Below are 10,017 nucleotides of genomic sequence, written 5' to 3'. Positions count from 1 at the left end.
AAACAAACACAAGGATGAAGCGGTGCAGGAAAACTCACATAAAAGACATATTGTAAACATTATAAGACTCTACACCATTTTCCTTGTTGTTCAAACTCAATACTAGAAATTATCTAGACCTTAGAGAGACCAAATATGCAAACCAAATTTTAGCATGCTCTATGTATTTCTTCATTAATAGGTGCAAAGTATATGATGCAAGAGCTTAAACATGAGCACAACAATTGCCAAGTATCACATTATCCAAGACATTATAGCAAATTACTACATGTATCATTTTCCAATTCCAACCATATAACAATTTAACGAAGAAGAAACTTCGCCATGAATATTATGAGTAAAGCCTAAGGACATACTTGTCCATATGCAACAGCAGAGCGTGTCTCTCTCCCACACAATGAATGCTAGGATCCATTTTATTCAAACAAAACAAAAACAAAAACAAACCGACGCTCCAAGCAAAGCACATAAGATGTGATGGAATAAAAATATAGTTTCAGGGGAGGAACCTGATAATGTTGTCGATGAAGAAGGGGATGCCTTGGGCATCCCCAAGCTTAGACGCTTGAGTCTTCTTGATATATGCAGGGGTGAACCACCGGGGCATCCCCAAGCTTAGAGCTTTCACTCTCCTTGATCATGTTGTATCATCTCCCTCTCTTGATCCTTGAAAACTTCCTCCACACCAAACTCAAAACAACTCATTAGAGAGTTAGTGCACAATCAAAATATACATGTTCAGAGGTGACATAATCATTCTTAACACTTCTGGACATTGCACAAAGCTACTGAAAGTCAACGGAATCGAAATATTCATCGAACATGACAAAACAGGCAATGCGAAATAAAAGGCAGAATCTGTCAAAACAGAACAGTTCGTAATGACGAATTTTATTGAGGCACCAGACTTGCTCAAATGAAAATGCTCAAATTGAATGAAAGTTGCGTACATATCTGAGGATCACTCACGTAAATTGGCATAATTTTCTGAGTTACCTACAGAGAATTTGGCCCAGATTCGTGACAGCAAAGAAATCTGTTTCTGCGCAGTAATCCAAATCTAGTATGAACCTTACTATCAACGACTTTACTTGGCACAACAAAACACTAAACTAAGATAAGGAGAGGTTGCTACAGTAGTAAACAACTTCCAAGACTCAAAATAAAGACAAAGTACTGTAGTAAAAACATGGGTTGTCTCCCATAAACGCTTTTCTTTAATGCCTTTCAGCTAAGCGCAGAAAGTGTGCATCAAGTATTATCAAGAGATGGAGCATCGTTATCATAAGCTCCCCCATCTGTAGTGGTACTAAGGGCTTTGTCAATTTTAGGCCTATAATAATATTTTTTTGGTTTAGGCACTTTAGAGACATACATAAACTTTTGCTCCTTACCCACATAAGCTTTCTCCTTATATTTAAGAGAAGAAAAGGTTGATCCCAAGGTTCCCATAGCCTTTTCAAGTTCGCCAATCCTATCGGTTTGATTATCATGGACAACACAAGTTCCTAGGACACTAATTCTTTCATCAATTCCTCCTAAGGATTTATCAAGTTCATCAGTTTTATCAAGTAACATTTCCAATTTAGTTTCAACACTTGAAATTTTTTTCTCTATGGTTTCCAATTTTTTCATAACATCTTCAAGAGAGATTTCAGTTTTAACTTCATCAACAGGGGGTATTCCAAATAGACTCTCAATAATGCAGCTAGCTTCTAATGCAGGAGTATTTAGGAAGTTACCTTTCGCGAGACAATCAAGAACATACCTATTCCAGCTAGAGACACCAACATAAAAATTCCTAAGTAGGATAGTGGTGGAGTGTTTCTTAGTACACCTATTATGGGCATCACTAATTCTATACCAAGCATCTCTTAAACATTCTCCCCCTCGTTGCTTAAACGTACGAACTTCAACTTCAGGATTACTCATTTTAACAGTAGTAAATAAAGCAAACTAGATAAGGTAAATGCAAGTAACTAATTTTTTTTGTGTTTTTAATATAGAGTGCAAACAAGATAGCAAGTAAAGTAAAACTAGCAACTATTTTTTTTGTGTTTTGATTTAGTGCAGCAAATAAAGTAGTAAATAAAATAAAGCAAGACAAAAACAAAGTAAAGAGATTGCGATGTGGAGACTCCCCTTGCAGCGTGTCTTGATCTCCCCGGCAACGGCGCCAGAAAAGGAGCTTGATACGCGTACAACACGCGTCCGTTGGGAACCCCAAGAGGAAGGTGTGATGCGTACAGCGGCAAGTTTTCCCTCAGTATGAAACCAAGGTTTATCGAACCAGTAGGAGCCAAGAAGCACGTTGAAGATTGATGGCGGCGAGATGTAGTGCGGCGCAACACCAGGGATTCCGGCGCCAACGTGGAACCTGCACAACACAAACCAAGTACTTTGCCCCAACGAAACAGTGAGGTTGTCAATCTCACCGGCTTGTTGTAACAAAGGATTAGATGTATAGTGTGGATGATGATTGTTTGCAGAAAACAGTAGAACGAGTATTGCAGTAGATTGTATTTCGAGTATAGAGAATTGGACCGGGGTCCACAGTTCACTAGAGGTGTCGCTCCCATAAGATAAACGAGCATGTTGGGTGAACAAATTACAGTTGGGCAATTGACAAATAGAGAGGGCATGACCATGCACATACATATTATGATGAGTATAGTGAGATTTAATTGGGCATTACGACAAAGTACATATACCGCTATCCAGCATGCATCTATGCCTAAAAAGTCCACCTTCAGGTTATCATCCGAACCCCCTCCAGTATTAAGTTGCTAACAACAGACAATTGCATTAAGTATTGCGCGTAATGTAATCAATAACTACATCCTCGGACATAGCATCAATGTTTTATCCCTAGTGGCAACAGCACATCCATAACCTTAGAGGTTTTTGTCACTCCCCCAGATTCACGGAGACATGAACCCACTATCGAGCATAAATACTCCCTCTTGGAGTTACTAGCATCAACTTGGCCAGAGCATCTACTAATAACGGAGAGCATGCAAGATCATAAACAACACATAGATATAAATTGATAATCGACATAACATGGTATTCTCTATTCATCGGATCCCAACAAACACAACATATAGCATTACAGATAGATGATCTTGATCATGTTCGGCAGCTCACAAGACCCGACAATTAAGCACAATGGGGAGAAGACAACCATCTAGCTATTGCTATGGACCCATAGTCCGAGGGGTAGACTACTCACTCATCACTCCGGAGGCGACCATGGCGGCGTAGAGTCCTCCGGGAGATGAATCCCCTCTCCGGCGAGGGTGCCGGAGGCGATCTCCTCGAATCCCCCGAGATGGGATTGGCGGCGGCGGCGTCTGCGGAAGGTTTTCCGTATCGTGGCTCTCGGTACTGGGGGTTTCGCGACGAAGGCTATTTGTAGGCGGAAGTGTAGGTCAGGGGGCGTCGCGAGGGGCCCAGGAGACAGGTCGGCGCGGCCAAGGGTGGGGCCGCGCCGCCCTACCTCCTGGCCACCTCGTGGCCCCACTTCGTTGACTATTCGGTCTTCTGGAAGCTTCGTGGCAAAATAGGCCCCTGGGCGTTGATTTCGTCCAATTCCGAGAATATTTCCTTACTAGGATTTCGAAACCAAAAACAGCGAGAAACAACGAAGCGGCTCTTCGGCATCTCGTTAATAGGTTAGTTCCAGAAAATGCATAAATATGATATAAAATGTGCATAAAACATGTAGATATCATCAATAATGTGGCATGGAACATAAGAAATTATCGATACGTCGGAGACGTATCACCCGTAAACCCAAACTATAAAACAGAATATTCTGTTATTCAGTTTTCGTTACGGGCTCTGTTCTACGCCTGCCATTTTCCGGCCCGTAAACACGAGTTCGGTGCACCGAACTCGTGTTTTTCGGTTCCACTTTTTACGGGCTCTGTTAGAGATGCTCTTATTCCTAGCATTCTCTTTTTTTGGTAGGTGACATAGGCATCCCCAATGGGCCTGCTGAAGATGGTACCCGGGGTTTATTGAAGGCCCACGACCCGAAGGATAAAGAGAATCGGAAGCCCAAGTTGGTAGTTAAGGAAAGATAGAGTTGTATTAGGAGATAGCACTTGTAATATTACGGGATGAGTTGGAAACCTTCCCGGACTCTGTAACTTGTGTATCACGAATCCCTTGGCTCCACCTCCTATATAAGGGGGAGCCGAGGGACAAAGAAAGCATCGATCATTGTCTCACAAACCCTAGTTTTCATATCGTCGAGTACTTTTCGGCTGAAACCTTCGAGATCTACTTGCCCTCTACTTCTAGCTAAACCCTAGTCTACAACCCGTAGGCATTGACAAGTTAATCCCTTGTCAATTGGCGTCGTCTGTGGGAATTGGACGCGTCAAGGATCTGATCTCGATGGCACGTTCAAGATCGTCGACTTCGTCAACAGCAAGCAACGCGATGGATCGAGGTAAACAGATCGAAACTGGTCCTATCGATTTTGTTCCTCACCCACCCTCCCGTTTGGATGCATATGCGTATCTGGAGGAGCCTATGGAGATGACGTTCGGAAGGTTCCATTTCGCGTCGAGAAAGAGGGAGCGTATCGTCTCGAAATTCCGATCTCATCGGGATTATCGGCGGTCGATTCTGATTTTTCGAACTCAACATCGTCAATCGAGTCAGGCGAAGAGGAGACTTCATCGCCACGCTTCCTCAGCACCAGGGCAAGCGAAAAGCTCGCCAAGATCTTCAGCGACATGTCCTTCCAGTCATCTGCGGACTCAGATATAAGCGATGACTCGAATAGCTTCGACAGCTTCAACTTCATCGACAGATCTACTACCGTTGGCAAGGTCTTCACCAATCTTTATGATGGTGTCACCTAACCCAACATGGTTCAGTATCCAAAATATCATCAGATCTATGCAATCGGAGATCCGAGTCGCCCACAAGAGGAGACATCAGAGAATTTCGACGAGGCGGGAAATCCATATGTCGATCCTGCATATCTCACGAGAGGTCTAGGAACAAAATATATTGGACCAGGAACACGAGAGATGGTGCGATTTCCGCAGGAAGTATGGGATCGAGTCGCAAGAGCTATTAATGGAACAGAGCCAATGACTGTAACGGCGACACCTGAGGAGTTACAAGCATATCAATATAGGCTTGCACGTACCAGGCGGGAGCTCGAGAAGCAGAAAATCGAGTTGGATAGAAGGCAGGAAGCAGCCTCTGCATCAAGCACGCGAAGGGCGGAGTTAAGTCGACATTAAGGAACTTCGGGAGATAGCCACAGGGCAGCTCGAAATAGAGCGCGATCTCGGCTGCAGAATATACCAGAGGCAGATAGAGAGAATCTGGTTCAAAACCTCGACATATCCTTTATGTCGATAGACACGAGAGGGAACATTATCCCTAAGACACCAGAGGCTGGGTATATAGCGACGCAAGCCTTTATCCTCGCATCTAAGCCACCTCCCGGAGATCCAAGAGAAGCATTGTACAACATGGCTATGGCAGGAGTTGGGGCCATGGGAACAACATTTGTAACAACGCCTCCCGAAGGTTCCGCAAGGCAAAATAGTCCACGACCTGCGGTAGCAGCAACAGTTCCCGAGAGAATAGGTGGAGCAAGAGACACAGCAGCGCAAGCAAGGGTGGACAGAGCACGACAAAATAGAAGGGAACATCGGCACTCCCCAGAGATAGATGATGAGGATATGTGTGGGCTGCCGTGCTTCACAAGGTGGGTCCGAAAAACTCGAGTTCCTTCGGGGTTCAAACTACCCGATAACTTCAAAAAATTCGACGGCCTACAAGATCCAGAGGATTGGCTAGTTGATTATCTTCAGACGGTGAAGCTGATAGGAGGAACCAGAGCAACAGCCATGCAGAGCATCCAAGTACACCTGAGTGGAGCTGCGCGATCTTGGATAAAGAAGCTTCCTCCAGGTTCTATCGACAGTTGGGATAGCTTCGAGGATGTATTCGTCAAGAATTTTCGATCCACTTGCAAAAAACCTACGTCGTTGGAAGAGTTAAGAGCGTGTCGACAAAAGCAGGATGAATCGATGAGAAAATATATCCAAAGGTGGAATATCATTAAAAACTCGGCAGAGAACATATCTGACGAGAGAGCGATAGACGCGTTTGTCGCAGGAATTCGACGAGGAGATTTTGTCGAGGACTTGGGGAGAACCAACCCAAAGACAGTATCCGCACTAATGGAGATAGCAAACAGATGGGCAGATGGAGAAGATGCTGTCCACAACAAACGGCATAGGTCACCAGAGGATGACCGTGGTCGAAATTATCAAAATAGACGTCGATTTTCTCGGCAATTCTCGAATTACGACGCCCCTGGCCAAATCTCGGCTGGATTTCGAGCAAGCGCTGGAGGAAACAATAGAGATGACTATCAAAGGAGTAACGAGCAGCGAGGCAAAAATAGAGATGACTCCCGAAACAATAGGCAAAATAATGGGCCAAGGTTTCAGAGACCTTTCGTGTCTCCCGAAGAAATGATGAACGGGCCGTGTCAGATGCATTTTTATCTCGACAACAACGGAAAGAGACAGTCAGGACACCTGCAAAAGGATTGTCGAAATTTTCAGGCAATGCAAAGGTGGGCAGGGCACGCCAATGCCCAGGCGACAAATAGAAACCCGCAAGGGCCCAGGAGTGAGATCCACTTGCCACCTCCTCCCGCAATTACGGACGAAAATTTACACCAGCTCAGAATAGCGGCAGCACCAGCGCCACCCCCATACGTTGATCCTAACTCCAACGGAGCGGTCTCGATGATTCAGAAGGGTAGGCCATCCAATAGAGCTCAGAAGGTAATCTCGCGACAGGTGTTCATGGCAGAAAAGATGCCTCCACCAACGATTGAGTACCTCAATTGGTCAGGGCAAGACATTGGCTTCACAATAGCAGATCATCCGCAGCAAGTCCCTCGACCAGGGCAGTCAGCACTTACCTTACCAGCAGTAATTGCAGGATTCGACGTATCTCGAGTATTCATAGATGGAGGCAGCAGTCTAAACCTTATGTATGCAGATACACTAAGGAAGATGAACATATCTCTAGCAAATTTGGAACCAACTGATACACGTTTCCATGGCATCACGCCAGAGAAGCCAAGTTATCCGTTGGGGAAGGTCAATCTCGATGTTCAGTTTGGGACCCGAGAAAACTACAGGATAGAGAGGCTGGAGTTTGAAGTCGTGGATTTCCCGTCGCAGTATCACGCCTTGTTGGGACGGCCAGCATATGCCAGGTTTATGGCGGTACCACATTACACATACTTGTTATGGAGGATGCCTGGACCTAAGGGACCAATCACGGTTAAAGGAAGCTTCACATTAGCCGATAAATGCGACAAGGATTTTCATCGACTGTCAGAAACCTTCGGGATGCAAGCAGAGTACATGGCGTCAAGGCTCAGGACTGATTATGATGTATTGCCAGATGTAGGAAGGCCTAACAAGGAATCAACTTTTAATACTGCGAAAAATTCTAAGGAGGTGCAGATTCACCCGACAGATCCAAAGAAGACGACGTCCATCGCGACAGACATGGACCTCGCATAAGAAAGCGCGCTCGTCGAGTTCCTCTGTGAGCACTGGAAAATCTTCGCATGGTGTCCAGCTGACATGCCAGGAGTACCCAGGGAACTTGCCGAGCACCACCTAAATTGGATCCATTAGCGAGACCAATAAAACAACCTTTGCGGCGTTTTTCGGAGCCAAACCGCAAAGCCATGCTGTCAGAGATTGATCGACTGAGAGAAGCTGGTTTCATCAAGGAGCTGCATACAGAGGCCACGTGGGTCGCAAACCCAGTGTTGGTTCCAAAGAAAACCACTAAAGTCCTTCGTATGTGTGTCGACTTTACGTGTCTCAACAAACATTGTCCAAAGGATCACTTTCCCCTCCCGAGGATCGATCAAATTATCGACTCCACGACAGGATGTGAACGTCTTTTCTTCCTAGATGCATACTCTGGTTATAACCAGATCAGATTGAAAGAAGAAGATGAGGTCAAAACAGCGTTCATCACACCTTACGGCGTGTTTTGCTATAGAACAATGCCCTTTGGTCTGAAAAACGCGGGAGCAACATATCAGAGGATGATGCAGAAGTTCTTAGCAACACAGATTGGAAAAAATGTACAAGTGTACATCGATGATGTCGTCATAACGTCAAAAAAGGGGGCAATGTTAATCGAGGACCTGAAGGAAACTTTCGACAACCTCGACAAATTTTGCCTCAAGCTGAATCTGACGAAGTGTTCTTTCGGCGTCCCTGCAGGAGAACTTCTCGGGTTCTTAGTCTCAGCAAGAGGGATTGAAGCTAATCCCGAAAAAATCCAAGCTATCGTAACAATGAGGAAGCCAACAAAGTTGAAAGAAATACATCAGTTGACTGGGCGAGTCGCGGCTTTAAGCAGATTCGTCGCCAGGCTGGGAGAAAAGGCGTTACCGTTCTATGCTTTAATCAAGCAAGGAGAGAAGTTCCAGTGGAACGAGGAGGCAGATAGAGCCTTCGAGGATCTTAAACGCACAATTTCGACACCACCAATCTTGGTGGCGCCGAAAGAGAATGAACCCCTCTTGTTATACATTGCAGCCACACCTCAGGTGGTTAGTACGACGCTGGTTGTCGAAAGAGAGGAAGAAGGAAAACTCCATGGAGTGCAGAGGCCGGTATATTTCATCAGCGAAGTTTTATCGCCTTCAAAACAGCGATACCCGCAGTACCAGAAGCTAGCATATGGAGTGATCACAACCGCAAGGAAATTGCGGCACTATTTTTCGGCACACTCGATAATAGTTGTCAATGAAGCACCTCTATAAAATATACTAAACAATCCAGAAGCTACAGGTCGTGTCTCCCTTTGGGGAATAGAACTTTCTCCTCGGGACATCACGTATGAAAAAAGAAAAGCAATAAAGTCGCAAATTCTGCCAGATTTCATTGCAGAGTGGATGGAGCTGCAAAACACAGGACCCCCGGATTTATCCAGAACTTGGACTATGAACTTTGACGGGTCCAAGAGGGTAGAAGGAGCTGGAGCAGGAGTGATTCTTATATCACCAGAAGGCGACAAACTGAAGTATGTCTTACGGATGACGTTCCCAAACGCGTCTAACAATGAGGCAGAATACGAAGCTCTTATACACGGGATGAAGATGTCGAAAGCTTGTGGTGCAACTCGACTAAAAATCTTTGACGACTCACAATTGGTGGCTCAGCAAGTCATGAACCAATGTGATGCAGTCAATGATAGCATGATGGCATACAAGGAAGTATACAATGAGCTCGAGAAGTTATTTTATGGGTGCGAAGTAAACCACATCAGCAGGCTGAGCAACGACGAGGCCGATGTTCTTGCAAACATCGGGTCTCAGTGCCTCGCAATCCCACCATGTGTGTTTTGGGAAGAAATATCCGAAAGATCTACAAAGCCAAAGAAGGCGCAGAAGAAGAAGAAAGAAGAAAGAAGAGAAAACCTCGACGACTCCCAAGGAAGCACCAGAAGAAGAAGAGGACCAAGAGCTAGTATTGATGGTGCAGGTCCCATGGATGCAACCATACATATCATACATCTTAAGGAAAGAAATACCCAATGACCCAGTTGAAGCAAGGCGAGTTATTCGACGATCCAAAGCCTTTACAGTGGTCAAAGGGGAGCTGTACAAGCGCAGTATTTCGGGTGTGTTACAAAGGTGCGTCACACCCGAAGAAGGAAGAATAATCTTGAAGGACGTACACGAGGGAATATGTGGTCATCACGCGAGCAGTCGAGCTATTGCGGCCAAGGTTTTCCGGGCTGGATTTTATTGGTTAACAGCAATCGAGGATGCGAAGGAGATAGTACGAACTTGTGACGCGTGCCAAAGATTTGCCGCAAGGCCTCACTCTCCAGCAGCGGAGCTGATGCCAATACTACTGTCTTGGCCCTTTGCTCAATGGGGTCTCGATATGGTGGGAAAGTTACACAAGGCCTCGCCAGGAGGAT

The sequence above is a fragment of the Lolium rigidum genome, chromosome 7 (assembly GCF_022539505.1).
Source record: "Lolium rigidum isolate FL_2022 chromosome 7, APGP_CSIRO_Lrig_0.1, whole genome shotgun sequence".
Taxonomy (NCBI): Eukaryota; Viridiplantae; Streptophyta; class Magnoliopsida; order Poales; family Poaceae; genus Lolium; species Lolium rigidum.
This window is presented reverse-complemented; position numbering follows the sequence as displayed.